Here is a 15,984-nt window from a genome sequence, read left to right on the forward strand (position 1 = left end):
TATCCTCTCCTTTGATGTTGACTACTAGTCAACAGTGATGTTGGTGAGATTTGCTAATATATTATAGGTTGCAAAATAGCAATGGTCTGAGTTGCTGGATTTTTCTTTCTTCATTTAAAGGATGGGATGCCTACACAAATAAAAATTTGATTATTCTTTTTTTTCTGGGGGGGGGGTATTGGGAATTAAACTCAGGGGCATTTGGCTAGTGAGCCATATCCCCAGCCCTATTTTGTATTTTATTTATATACAGTGTTTCACTGAGTTGCTTAGCAATTCCCTTTTGCTGAGGCTGACTTTGAACTTGCTATCCTCCCTCCTCAGCCTCCCTAGCTACTGGGATTACAAGTGTGTGCCACGGCACCTGGCTATGATTGATTATTCTTTACACAGATATTTGGTTTGTATAGTTAAGGCAGGAGATAAATATTTGATTCCTTTTCTTTATTTAAACACTTTTCAGAATAGTAAGGTATTCTTCTAGCTTATCAAATGATACCCAAAGGGGCTTGAAATCTTTTTATTGTTTCATTGTTTTTATTTGTTGCCATAAAATTAATTAGTTCTTTCATATATTTAAGTTTTTGTCTTAAATGAATTTTTTAAATTATAAAAACCAGGTTATCTAAGAGAAAAGAATGATCCAGAGGGATTCTAGCCAGGTGTTAGACAATGTGATGATATAGGGCCTGTTACAAACTGGAAAATTTAAAGTATGCTCAATTTAAAGTATTTAGATTCAGGCTGGAGTTGTGGTTCAGTGGTAGAGCGCTTGCCTAGCATGCATGAGGCACAGGGTTAGGGTTAGGGTTAGATGGTTAGGGTTAGATGGTTAGATGGTTAGGGGTTCGATCCTTAGCACCATATAAAAACAAAATAATGTGTCCACCTGAAACTAAAGATACATAAATAAATTTTTTAAAAAAGTATTTAGATTCATTATACTTGAAAACACTGCAAGTGAACAAAAAATATGAGACTGTCAGTATCCTTTCTCTTGAAGAAACTATTGGAAAATATTGAGGAGGTGGATTTCTGATGAGGAGGTTAGTTTAGAATTGCCATGATTCTTTGTTACTGTTTTGTTATAAATTTAAGGTTTCCCATTTCTTCTAATTTGTCTGTTTCAGCTGTTTACTACATTGCCTGATGAGTATCAACCTGGGCCTGATTTTTATGGACTACCATGGGAGCCTGTAGTTTTCACTGTTTTCTTTGGATTGGTATCCTTTGTCATTTTCTTTTGGAGAACTGTTCTTGTTGTGAGTAAATTAACTTACTTATACCTTAGCACATAAGCACAAGGATTATTTTATATAGTCACTGCCCCCCCACTTTTTTTCCTTTTCAGTTGCTAAAACACAAATTAGTGGTTTAAGTCAAACTAACCTTATAAAATAATTTAGTGTGGGTGCAGTTGGTAGAACTGGTAATTCTTACAGCCATCCTGACCAGTAGTTTCATACGTATCAGAAGTCTTAAAAGTGGGATAAAAGATGGGATAGGTTAGATAAATATCCTTTTATGTAGCATATATGTCTAGTAATCTGTATTAAAGAAATAACTATGCTTTGAAGATTTTGGTAATGTTTTTCAGTGGAACAGTGTATTAGATTGAAGACTTAGCACAACATAATTCATTTAGGGGATATTGTATGTTCGCTTAATGGAATAGTAGGCAGATTTATCTATTTCAAAGCTTTGAGGTACAGAAAATGCTCACAATTAAATGTGAAGTGGAAAAAAAAGAAGAAACTAAGATTTAAATGTTGATGAACTGTATGTTAATATAAACACATATAAACAGGGGGAAATGCTACAAAGAAATACAGTAATATGAGAAAAAGGAGATAAGATAATTTTTCCAGTCTTTTATATATATTTTTCCCAGATTTTATGATTTGATCATATGTTCAGAAAATACCTTTTTATTTGGAAGTATAGATTATGTGTTGTCCAAAAATCCATTAAATGTTTTGTTCATTAAGTCTTTTTTTTCTGAGCAGAATTAGTCTATCTCTGTGTATGTGTGTACATATATGTATAAGCGTATATATATAAGCTTATACATACATATGTTTGTACTGTAGGTCATTCTGTTTCATAGTTATTTAACATAATTGGAAGAAAATTATTTTAGGTAAATGGACTTTGCATATGAAAAGCCTAACAGTTAAAGAGGCCAAAAGCATTGGATACAAATCTTTTCAAATCTGAGTGTTCTTTTTCTGATTTCTTAAAAGTTTCCTCTCCTTGTACAATTGAGTGTAAAATCTCTTAAAAAGCATTCCCTTCTTAAATAGAAGAATCATTTGCCTGAATTCCTGTGAGGAATTTTCACAGTTCAGTCTCATTGAACTTTTTCTCAGCTAAAAGGAAAAAGGAAATAGAAGGATAAAGAGAAGGGAAAAACATGAAAACACTTTATATTTCTCTCTTGTTTCTTTCATTTCAAGAAAGAAACAATACCTGTTTCTCTTTTCACTAGGTTATGTGGGATCTGGTTCCTAGCTGTTGCTCCTCAGTTTCAGCATTTGACTTTGGAGCTTTAGTCTCTTCCTTAGATGACTGCTTTTATGCTACTTCCCATTTTCTTCTGTTGTCATTTTGAGTAAAAGGTTAGCAAGGCTATGACATTAAAGAAATGCCATTTCTTTCTGTGTTGGAGTTTTCTGAATGCAATTTCCTATTACGAAGATCCCATGGATGATCCATGGACACATCTGAGTATTCCATCACCATTTATAACATTTGAAAGGACAAGTATATGCTAAGTTACAAAGAAATTTAGTGATGTTTTTTAAAAAAATTCTGCTTAGGTTTTATTATGAGGCAGTTTATTGCTGTCTTTAGGAAATGATTGTTTTTGTCCTTTCCAGAATATGTTAATTGTCATTTCTCTTGTTGCTTGTGCATTTTCTTCTAGCAGTCTTCCCTTTCAGATTTCTTGCTATATATTTAGTGGTTTGTAGAAATAAGATGATGTAGCCTATTAGTTTCTAAATTCAGCCAATAGGCAAATTTAAATTGGAGTTCTAAGATGTTTTCTGGTGAGTGAAAGAGGCATATCTTAGTACAAAGATTATGCCTTAATATCATTTCCTCAGATTCCTTTTGATTGTTTCTAGACTTTATCCTGGTAATTTAGAATTCTCAAGTAAATGATTTTGAGTACACACACACACACACACATACACACACACATCTTTACTGTGAAATAAGGTACATATCTTAGTGTGTTTATGTCAGAGCCTATTTATGAAATATAACTACCAATTAAATTTAAAATGCTTGTTAACCTTTACTTATTTTTAATCCTATAAATTTATTATTCTGAACCAGAATGTTATTAAATTCTCACTTGGTTATGATTCTGACTGTTGTTTTAGGAATGCTGTTTCTATTGAGCAGATGTTTGACATCAAATTTAATCTTTTTTTCTCTCTTCTAGGTAAAAGATAGAGTATATCAAGGTAAATTTTTAGGTTTCTTAAACTTGTATTGTATTGGTGTTTGATGTGTGTTTTATGTATGTTAGAAGTAGATACAGTGACTTTTAATGTCTATTACTTTTTTTTTACCTCCTGAAAATTTTACTATTCCTAGGTTGCTAGCATGGATAACTGAGTAGATGATGCTGGTTCCAACTCTGAGATAGGAGATAAAGAGGAGGAACAAATTGTGGATAGGGAGATGATAAGTTTTAATTTGGGGCAGATTAACTTTGAATATTGATGTAATGCAGATGTATTACATTTGAAGAGTATTTCTATGCTAATGATTTAATCATGCATTAAGTAATTGAGTAGATAATTTAAAGAATGGTAATGTGAATCAGTATGCTTTCATTTCTGTTTTTCTTTGCAAAGAATTAAATGATTCCATTTTCTGAAAAGAAAGTGTTTTGAGAAGGGAGGAATATCAGGCTACAACACTTTACTGTATTTCCCATCTGTGAAATAAGCTTAAATTGAAATATCATTTTGGATGGGAAGGGTACCTGGAATTGAACTCTGGGGCACTCTACTGAGCCACATCCCAAACCCCCTATATTTAGAGACCAAGTCTCACTTAGTTGCTTAGTGTCTCGCTCTTGCTGAGGCTGGCTTTGAACTTGGGATCCTTCTAGCTCAGCCTCCTGAGCCACTGGGATTACAGGTGTGCACCACCACACCCAGCAAAATATCATTGTTCTTATATTTTTCTTAAATTTTAATAATTTTATACTCTTATTGCTAATAAGCATAGATTGCTTTTTAAAAGCATACTAGTTATGCTAAGAAGTATTTCCTCATAGTACCATATAACATGTCTTTACTTTTAGTAGATTGAGTAATTGGATTTCATTTAGTGATTGTAATAATCTTGTGTATTTCCCCCTTTTAGTCACTGAACAGCAAATTGCCCAAAAGATAATCAATTTCATGAAAGAAGATGAAGAACTCATACAGAAATTTTCAAAGTATGAACAGAAGGTATAATTATTTTTTTGTTTCTTTCTCCCTTGGTTCTAGCTTGAATCATTTCTACCTGTTTTAATTTAAAAATCATATTTTAAAGTTTTTATTTCATTATTTCCTACAAATCATCCAAATTCTAAGCAGTCATATGTATTAAGTACTGCTTTCTTCTGGAAAGGGTCACTTGTCTGGAAGTAACTTGTATAGTAGCACTATAATTTGTGTATCTTAATTCTGAATGCTTTATTTACATAGATAAAGGAATCAGAGAAACAGATCCAAGAAACCATGAAACAAAATATGATTCTTTCTGATGAAGCAACTAAATATAAGGTAAAAATCCCTTCTTTGGGGGGAATTACATTCTAAACTCAAAAGTAAATGTAATGAGTGAGTAATCTTGACACCTTTTTTCCCAGGATGAAATAAAGCTTCTTGAAAAAGCTAAAGAATTTCTGGATGAGAGAGCTAAAAGTCTTCATGTTATGTTAGAATCTGAAAGAGAACAGAATGCTAAGAATCACGACTTGGTAAGAGTTTTGCTGCTAAGTGTTGCTTTAATTTGGCTTTTGAAATATTTTGTAAAATTGGTTAAGTTGAACTTAGTCCAGCTGTTGACTAAAGTAAGATTAGGAGTCAAGGAAGTTGAACCCACATCTGTGCCCATTTTGTGGAACTTTTAAGTACTGATACAACAAATTATTTTTATGGGCCTAGGAAATATTTTTATTCTCAACCTTGGATAATTTTCATATTGCTTTGTTCTGCCCTTGGAAACATGCAGATCAACTAAAAAACTATTGTCCAATTGAACAGTATTTGTTTACTTTTTACTTGAAAGAGTAATGAATTAATCAATTTTCTGTACTTAAAAAAATTTTACTTACATATTTCATTTTCAATTTCTATAAGTTTCTATAATTACATAAAAGTTGCAAAAGATAGTAGAGAGTGTGTTCTGAAATATCCTACCCCCAAGTAAGCTTGATCACCTAGCTGAGGTAGTATTTATCAGATTTCGTCACTGTAAAAATTCTTTCCAATCCTTTTCATATTATATTCTTTGGAAGTTACCATGCACAGCCCACAGTTAAAGTATGAAGAGTTACGAGCTCAGGATGCAGCTCATGGTAGAGCACTTGCCTAGAATGCATGAGGCCCAGGATTCAATCCCAGGCATTGCAAACAAAGATTGGGGAGTTATGTCCACTTCCTTAATGAGCGAATATCTTTATAAATTTTTGAGAATTCTTCTGTATGTGAGATTAGTCTATTCTTCCTTAAATTTTATCATTTTTTACTTCAGATAAGAAAATTTTAAAAAGGATCTTGGGAAATTTTTTTCTCTATCACTAGAAAAAAAATTACTAATTTGAACTGATTTATTTAAAACAGTAATTAATTAATTTTCTATGCTTTAAAACATTTTATTATTGCATTATGATTTTCTATACTTTGACCTTTTTTTCTGGTTATCTCATAAACAGTAAGGTTGTGGATGCCATGAAATATTTATGACTTCGTTTTCCCTCATCTCTTTCAGTTCTTGATTTTTTGCTTAGTCCAAAGCTGGATCCCCTGCATTACTGAAATGTAATGGGATGGCTTGACAAATATTTTGTTGTGTTTATCTTTTTTAGTATATATATGTGTGTACACACACGCACACATGCACACACACACACACACACACATATCACTATTTCTACTGAAATCCTAATGCATATTCTGTGTTCTGTTTTCACCTGGCAGATAATTGAAAATAAGAAATCTATAGAGAAGCTTGAAGATGTCATTTCAGTGAATACTTCTGAATTTTCAGAGGTAAAGCTGCCAACTCTTGCTAATGGGATAGTTGGCATAATGGGATATTAATACTATATCTTAGTTTTGTTGCGGACCAAAAATTTGAAGTGTGCTAAAATGTGCAAAAAATGAGAACTATATGATGTCTGGTTTGGGAAAGTATAACTTTGTTTTTTCTTTGGAATTAATTCACTAACTCTAGTGTTTTGCATTAGCTTCAAATTGTCTTTAATGAAGCTAAGCTTCGTGAAGAGAAGGTGAAGTTGGAATGCTGTCAGCTTCAGAAAGAAAATACCATACTTAAGACGACGAAAGAGCAGGTAAAGAAAATTTGATGTCATACATAATGTAAACTAGAGAAGTGAATATCATTATCTTGTATCTTTCTTGGATCTGTTTCTGAGGTAAGGAATATTCATGTAGGACCTTTTCTAGATATGAAAAGTTTAAACATGCTCCCTAAATTGAGTGCATGTATATGTTCTCCATCTGTTTTGGATTTTTGGATTATTGCTTTTCTTATCAAATGTCAATCAGTTATTAACTTGCATAGCCTCAAAGAAACTTTTTAAACCAGAAAATTAAGTATTTTATGATCCTCTTTTGAGTAGTTACTGATTCACTGGCCAAGGGAAGATTACATGATAAGGAGTCTAAATTTAGGAGACAGTCATATGTGCCCAGCCATTCCTGCTGGAGGTAAATTATTTGAATTGGCAGCAATTTTCTGGGGAATGCAATAAACAGGGTCAACTTCCTGAGAACTCTGATGTTCTTACTGCAGCTGTGAGAGTTGGGGCCACTCTGCCCTCTTCCTTAACCAAGGTCTCAACCCCCTCCATTGAGGCAGGCCACCGAGGAGTATGGTTCTCTATTTCTTTGTCTAAGTCTTGTAGTCCTGATGTATCCAGTGCAGAAACCCCTCCCTAACCCACAGGAATTCATGTGTTTTGACTTTTCAGTTGCAGCAGGAAGTCAAAGACTGGTGTACATCACACGCTGAGCTCAGTGAACACATCAAATCATTTGAGAAGTCCCAGAAAGATTTACTTGTATTTCTTAATCACAAAGATGATACTATTAATGTAAGTTTATACTCCAAATACATGTTTCATCTCATGATTTCTCCTGAAATCTTCTGAATTAAAATCGAGAGTCTTCCAACCTTTTGCTTCTTTTCTAGGCTTTGACTAATTATATCACACAGTTGAATCGGTTACAATGTGAATCTGAATCTGAGGATCAAAATAGAGAAGATGAGTCAGATGAATTAACCAATGGAGAGGTAGCAGGTAAGATCAGTCTCAGGGAGGTTGAATCCTTTTTTTGCTTTCCTGTCTTTAATTAAGTATTTATACAGATGCCACTTTTCAGCTAGCTGATTTTCTTATTAAGCTTCAGGGTTGTAGACACATATCACTGGATCTATAGATATGTCTGTTGCATTGGCAGAGGTGGGTTGCTGGGGTATAATGTAGCAATAGGCATGTGAAGAACACTGACCTTTTCTATCCCATTGAAAACTAGTAAGTACACTGCAGCTACAATAGTCACATCCTGTACAATACTTAGAGTATTGAACATTGTACAGTAAGAGAAATTTATTTCTTATGCAAATGATAGTTGATTTTGATACTCATCATCTCTATGGCTCTGTGGTTTTAAGGTCCACAGTCAGTCTTAAGAGTCCAGAGGTAGTTGGAACCATAAACTAAGGCTGTGAGAACAGAGTCTAGAGACTATCAGAAAGCTAGAGAGAGGGAGTGTAACAGTGTTTACTGATGAGGAAAATATTTCCAGATGTTTTCTCCCAAGTTGGATATTGCTTACATAGCAAGTATTTCAAACCACACCTGGTAGTAGATTCAGGGAGAAAATAGAGGATTGAATCTTTCTAAATAAGACATTTACTTGCCCAGGTGAAGATAGATCTGAGAGAGAAGAAAAGCTTTTATCTTACAAGAATAGCATAGATAACATTTTAGTTGTGCAAACTAGAAATTCACCTTTTTTTGTTTTGTTTTTAAGACAGACAGTACTTTTATTTATTTTTATGCTGAGGATCAAACTCAGTGCCTCACACATGCTAGGTGAGCACTCTACCACTGAGCCACAACCCCAGCCTGAAATTCACCTCTCTCTCTCTTTTTTTTAAATCTAAGCTTGCAATTCTCTTAAAAGTCATTAGTCTAATCAGTTTAGTTATTTAATTGATTTTTTTTTCTTCTGGTGTTTGAACACAATCATTATTTAGTTTGGGGAAGTTAGGAGAATATAGAGTTAAAAGTAAGGAAAGAAAAAGCAAAAGTCTTTTTGTTTTTTAGGTGATCGGAACCAGAAGATCAAAGATCAAATTAAGCAGATGATGGATGTCTCTCGGGTATAGTTCTTTGTAAGAGTCCCATAGTGCCTGTGAATTCTTCCTGTGCCTCACTTTTAAGAATACCTCTCTTTTCTGCAATTTTTAGACACAAACTACAATATCAGTAGTTGAAGAGGATCTAAAACTTTTACAACTTATGCTAAGAGCCTCGATGCCCACAAAATGTAATCTAAAAGGTGGGTTCTTTTTGAGAAGAAATTGCCATGTTGGAAAGACTTAAAATTTTATTGGAAAGATAAAGAATGGCTTCTTGCTTTCATGCTTCTTACTTTTCTTGGCACTACTCCCTCAAACAAGTTCTTAAGTCCTTGTACACATATAGAGATAAGCTGTTTTATCCTTTACAGACCAAATAAAGAAATTAGAAGGTGACTGCAATTCACTACAGTCTTCTAAAGTTGGAATGGAAGAGGAATGCAAAAGTCTAAGGCAGAAAGTGGAGATTTTAAATGAACTCTACCAGAAAAATGAGATGGCACTACAAAAGTAAGATTTTCATTGTTTGTTATTGTTATCACTGTGTGAACTAATAGATAATTTTATGTTTTCTTAAGATTATTTACAATTTCTTCTAGTTGTAATAAGTAGAGATTTGTCTTTTTTCCTTTGTGTTTTGTTTCCTATAAGTTGCATTTTTCTTTCCATTGTCAGTCTTAAGAGTCCTGAGGTAGTTGGAACCATAAACTAAGGCTGTGAGGACATCGTAATCAATTGTCAAATTCATATGAAGGCAGGAAGTGGTAAAATGGTATTAACAGTCACTGATGTGGAAATACCTCTCAAAGTTCTAGACCCTTTCTATGATCTCCCTATTTATTTTAATTACCTTTCATTGTGATCAGTTATGTAATTCTAATGTTTTGAACTTGTATCTCTAACTCTGGACCTTTAAAAATACTGAGTGATTTGGAATGACATGTTTTAGTAGAATAAAAACTTCAAAAAGGGATAATATTTACTTATTGATGGTACAAGTTTTGGACTTGAATATCTCAGATGTTCACACAAAATTGAACTGTGGCAAGGACCTTAGGAGTTATGATTACAGAAGTACTTGTTTGTAGAATATATTTATATATTAATCTTCTTAGTGTGGAGCTAGTTATTTTTTGAAAGTTCATTTGAAGTTTTTAATCCACAAAAATACTTGGATTCTCTAAAAATAGGTTGTGTCAGATTTTATTTGTTTGCACCTGATTTTACTCTTCGGTATATGTGTATATATATATATATATATATATATATATATATATATATATATATATATATATATATATATATCTTGTAAAGCAAAGACAGACCTTCTTACAGACCTAACTATTTTTAGGTATTTTGACTTCTGTTGCCTAATTAATGCATTAAATATTGAAACCTTTCCATTAACTTTTCTAAAATTCTGTGATCTTCAATCGACCTTTTTAGAATCTCAAATTTTTGTTCAGGCCAGTTCTAAATTCCTGGCCTGTTTCAAAGAAACATTTCTCATTTTATCACTTTTTTTTTTAAAAGAACACTTGTTTTCTCTGTCCCTACTAGTAATCTGAATGACCTAAATGGCAATTAATTTTTTTGTAATGCAGTTAAATTGTAGCACTATTTTTCTCAACTCCTCCAAAATTCATTCAGTCATCATCTGTGGTTTTTACTCTTTTTACTCATCCCCAGGTACTATGTTAGTTCATGCCTGTGTCATCTTTTCTGTTTCTAACCTAGATCATCTGTCTTCATTCTCCATTTTTTATATTTGTATATAACTTATTTCAAATTCTTAGTAGTTTTCTCTATAGCCGCTTGAGTGGACTTTCTAAAATATAAGTCTGTCCATGTCAATATGTGCGTGTGGTTTATGAAGAATTTGCTTTCTATTTGATGACCTGTTCTTTTTTTCTTCCTTGTATCTTTTTAATAGTTTAAATATTTTTAATTATTTTCCTCATCCCCTGTATAAGCTTGATGTAATCATAAATTATAATGGAATTATAATTATATAATTATAATTTTATTCATCTTCTCATAATTTAAAGGCCATGGTATATATTCTGGATTTAATAAAAACCTGACATAGATTAATAGGTTTATTATTTTTTTTTTATGGGCTTTAAGTATCTCCTGAATCAGATAACCGTTGTGGCATTGTATGTTAGTACTTCATATACTGTGAACTCCACAAGACATTCATTCAATTTATACACATATTTAAAGTTTCTGTAGTTCTGCATTCTACACTGTTGGTTTCTTATTTGAAATTATTTTCATTCTATTTGAACATTGTCCTTTAATGATAGATTTGATTAGTGTATCAAAGGTAATACAAGGATAAACAGAGAATAGTATTTTATTCACTAAATATTGCTACCTTTATAATCTGTATTAGGTTGACATGAACTTCATGATTAGAGTTAAAACCAGTTTCCATTTTTAAAGGATCTTTCTTTTGGCTACTGAATTTTGACTGTTACTTAGTTTCAGCAATTTAAAAATATCCAATTAATTACCATCTGTTTTAAATTTTTTCTTTAAGGAGTCCATTATCATTGTTGTTTGGTCTTATCCCTCTTCTAGTTTCTGTAGTCCTTTCTCTTTTTTTAACAGTTGTATTGGGAAGTGCCTAGGTGTAGTTTTCCCCACCTCACCCACTTTTCCTCTTGCAGTTATGTTGCTTGGGACCATTAAACACTTCTTGAATTTTCGAGTCTTTTTCTAAATGTTGATTTTACCTCATTCTCTCTTCTGATTATAATAATGTATATTAGAATTTGATTTCCCCTGCCTCCTACATTCTGGATTTACTTCATCTGGATATTTTCTTCTGACCTATGTTAAAAGCTCTAGGATTTATTTCACTTCCCAAATCTGCTGTTAAAATCATTCATTGAGTTTAGGATTTTAAAAAATTCAGGGTTTAAAATATTATTTTAGTTGTAGATGGACACAATATTTTATTTTTTATAGGATTTTTTTAAGAGAGAGAGAAAGAATTTTAATATTTATTTTTTAGTTTTTGGCAGACACAACATCTTTGTTTGCATGGGGTGCTGAGGATTGAACCCGGGGCCGCACGCATGCCAGGCAAGCACTCTACCGCTTGAGCCACATCCCCAGCCCGACACAATATTTTATTTATTTTATGTGGTGTTGAGGACTGATCCCAGTGCCCCACACATGTGGGGCCTGTGCTTCACCACTGAGCCACAACCCCAGTCCTATTTCAGTACTACAGCTCAAACCCAGGACCTTGAGCCATGTGCTCTACTATTGAGCTACCTCCCCAGACTCCTTGCTCTTTCTCATAAGGGACTAGGGTCTTACTGCTTTCCAAGCTATCTTTAATCTCATAATTCTGCCTCTGCCTCCTGAGTATCTTCGACTGTAGGTAGGTCACCACACCCAACTATTTCTTTGTTTTATAGTTTCTAATCCTTTGACAAAATTCATAATCTTTTTTTTCCTCTTTTGTGGTGCTGGGGTTTGAACCCCAGAGCCTTATGCATGCAAGGCAGCACTCTACCAACTAAACTATATTCCCAGCCCTGAAATTCATAATCTTGACTTTACTTTTTTGACTGTATAAAGCACAGTGATTTTAAAACATGTGCGGATAACCCCATTAGCTGGTTTCCTTTTCTGTGGAATTTTTTCTCACAGAATTTTGTCTTATGGAGTGCCTGGTCAGTTTTGATTGGCCAACATTGTTGTGATAATTATAGATGAAATTTGAGGACTAAGACGAAGTTATCTTCTTATAGAAAAGTGTTGAGGTTACTTGAGTAAGATTGTCACTTTAAACTTAGTCAGCAATTAAGATAATTAAAAAATGACTTGTCTTTTCAATGTTTTTCAGTATTGTTCCTTTTAGATTTTTTTGCCTGTTCATCACTTAAGTGTGCAGTACTTTCTAATCTAAACTCAAAGGCTAGGGCTTTTATTAAGGGTCCCTTTATTGGTAGCCTCATTTTTCCTCTAAGCCCAGGAATTTAATGAAGGCTTGGTTCAGACTCATATCTTTGTGTTATCTTCAATAGGAGAAAAGTATCTTAAAGTGCCAGCCTTACTTGTAATTCTGAGATTCCTTTTTCTAATGGATCTTGGCCACATACATATATCTTCACTGACTTTTTAGCTTGGATCCCTTCAAACACAATTTTATATTCTTATAAAGATGTTTTGATTGTTCTTAGTGCTCTCAGACTAACTCTTTGATAATTGGAAACAAAATTCTCTCTGTCCTTCAAGATTCAGTTTTCTCCATATTCCTTCTTAAGCCAGTGGGGAAAATTATTATATTCCTTTAGGCATCATTTATACCTGAAACAGTGAGCTCTTTTATTCTTTAGCATCTTACAAGGTAACTAGTATATTATAGCCACTCATAAAATACTTGCTGAAGAATTAAATGAGAAGCTATATAAGAATATATTATCCCCTTTTTCAATTTGGTACCAGTAATCCTTTTTTACTGTAGTTCTTCTGATTTATGGAAAATTAAGTTTCAAGTTAATTATCTTTTGAATTGGAAATATGGCTAAAGTAGTACAAAGATAGCAGAAAATAGTATTTTTTAAATCATTAAATGTGGCTACCTTTGTGTCAGTAGATGAACATCTTGAGTTTCATGATCAGAGTTAAAACTTGTCAGTAGATAATACTCTGATAGTGGGTCACTTTGGCTTCTTTTTCTGGTTGATAGACATTATCAAAACCCAGATTTGTCTTTTTGCTTAATTTACAATTCTTTTGAAATAAATATCTAAAGTGTGAAAAATGTTCTGTGGTTAATTGCATAGCTAAAAGATATATTCTAGAAGATTTTTTCTTTGACTGACTATATGGTACCAGTCTTGGATTGAGAAAAGAGTTCCTCCATGACAAAGATATACTTAGTGTCCTACCCATGGCAGAAACGAGAAAAGAATTATCCCCTGCTTTATCCTAATATGTTTAATTATGTTAGGTTGATCAGTCCTGATCTTCCACATTGAAGTAAAGTGAGTTTTTATTATCTTACACACAGGAGACTTGCCCTTGGGGCACATGTTGTTTTCACATTTATTTTATTTACTGGTAAGTAGAGAATTAAGAGGAGAAGTTAGAAAATGTAAGTGATTTGCCAGAGTTTGATTTATGAAATTGCAGGTTTGAATTCCTATTTTATGTGCCTAAGCATTTTATAGAATTGTGGGAAGTGATATTCACAAAGAGAAACTTTTGATTTGATAACTGGTTTTCTTTTAGGAAACAGAGTCAAGAAGAATGTGAGAGACTAGAAAAAGAGCAGCAGCTGTCAGCTGCAGATGAAAAGGTGGTTTCCGCTGTACAGGAAGTTAAAAATTACAAGTGAGTTCAGTTTCTAAAGGAGGGTGTCAATGTCTCATGAATTAGTGTTAGCTTTCTTTTTAATTTTTTTTTACATTATGTAGATAGAAGAAAATAGCATGGAAGTATAAATAACGAGAGGATATGAACACATTCAATTCACACAGGAGAAAAAATAAATTTCAACTTAACAAATGAAAAATGTTAACAAAAATTTACTTGTACCCAATGGGCAAGACCATAGGGAACTTGGTCAATGCAAACAGTTCTGGGGGTTTTGTATGTTGTAGTAATTCTTTAAGAAATCATTTTGCTGTGTGTTATATCAAGACCCACAAAAGTGTGGCATTTGATAGACCTTGGAAATCTTCTATGGATATAATTTGAAAAAAAGAAAAAGTTTTAAGGATGAAGATATTTCTAGCAGAATTACTTGAGAACACACTGATGAACAGTTAAGGAAATTATAATTTATCAATTCAGAATCTCTAGCAATTAAATGATAAAGAAGTTATTAGTATTAGGTTTTTATTTTATTTATTTATTTATTTATTTATTTATTTATTTTTGGTGCTTTACTACTAAGCTACATCCTTAGACCTTTTTTTTCACTTTGAGACAGCGTCTCAGTTGCATAGGTTCCCACTTAATTGCTGAGACTGACCTTGAACTTGTGATCCTCCAGCCTCAGCTTCCCAATCATTGGGATTACTGGCATGTGGCATTGCACCTGGTCTGTAGTATTAGTTTTGAACACACTGGATTCATATAACTTTAGAAATGTTTTTCTTATGTATGATAAAAGTCTTTAAAAGTATAGCTGATGGAATAAAGAGAAAATGGTCAGAATGTTTCAAATTTTATTCAATTGTTGTAATTCTTAGGCGGAGAATTGAAGAGATGGAAGAAGAATTACAGAAAACCGAGCGCTCATTTAAAAACCAGGTAGTAATTAATACTGTCCTGTAGTTAGAGAATTCTTTGATATCTAATACAGACAATTATAGGCTATAATAATGAATCCCTAAAACATTTTTTTTAATGTGTTGTCTTTTTCAGATTGCTATGCATGAGAAGAAAGCTCATGATAATTGGGTAAGATTTTTTTCCCCTTTTCTTTATTTTTTGCATAGCCTACCGCAACTGAATTTGAATATTTTCTCTTTAATAGCTCAAAGCTCGTTCTGCAGAAAGAGCTATAGCTGAAGAGAAAAGGGAAGCTGCTAATTTGAGACAGAAGTATGTGATTTTTGGTATCTTACTGTATGTTTTATAGTGTTTTAAGGTTATGCTAGATATTATCTATGATTGCTGTTTCATAATTCAGCCCATTCTTTCTCAATATTCAAGACTACTGGAAATGACCCAAAAGATGGCAATGCGGCAAGATGAACCTGTGATTGTAAAACCAATGCCAGGGAGACCAAATTTACAAAATCCTCCTCGGAGAGGTAGGGGGCACTTTGTAAAAGGAGCTATTTTATTTCTTGGTGCAGAATGTATGTAAATTACTTTTTATTTCTGTGTGTAATGGTTATGAAATAATCTGAATGATTTGCTAAAGTGGGAGGTGTGGGGGTTGGTGTCAGGGAGAAGGCTGCCTTAAAGTAGTAACACGGCATTGTTGTCTTTAGGTCCACTGAGCCATTATGGCTCTTTTGGTCCATCCCCCGTGAGTGGTGGAGACTGTTCCGCTTCACTGACAGCAGAGCCAGCTGGGAGACCTCCTTCTGCTACTCTTAATCAAAGAGATATGCCTAGAAATGGATTTGGTGAGCATTCACATGTTGCTTTATAGTAAACTGCTTCAAGGTTTTGGTTTTTTTTCCCTTTTGAATATTCTAATGAAAACATAGAATTTGGGCCTGTACAATATATAGAAGATAATTTCTTACTTTATCTTAGTGAATGTTTTCTGTAAAATCTGTTCTAGAATAGAAAACATTTTTTTTCCTGGAGGTCCCTGTATTGTTTTTTTCTTTTAAATTTTACACTGTGAAGTGTAAACCTTTATCTTTAAAT

General features: G+C 33.1%; 1 pseudogene; it reads left to right on the top strand.

Moving 5' to 3' along the window:
• LOC143386689 (transport and Golgi organization protein 1 homolog) overlaps positions 1-15,984 on the top strand; it is a 40,023-nt pseudogene that overhangs the window by 19,734 nt on the left and 4,305 nt on the right.

The sequence above is a fragment of the Callospermophilus lateralis genome, unplaced genomic scaffold, assembly GCF_048772815.1.
Source record: "Callospermophilus lateralis isolate mCalLat2 unplaced genomic scaffold, mCalLat2.hap1 Scaffold_109, whole genome shotgun sequence".
In the NCBI taxonomy this organism is placed as follows: domain Eukaryota; kingdom Metazoa; phylum Chordata; class Mammalia; order Rodentia; family Sciuridae; genus Callospermophilus; species Callospermophilus lateralis.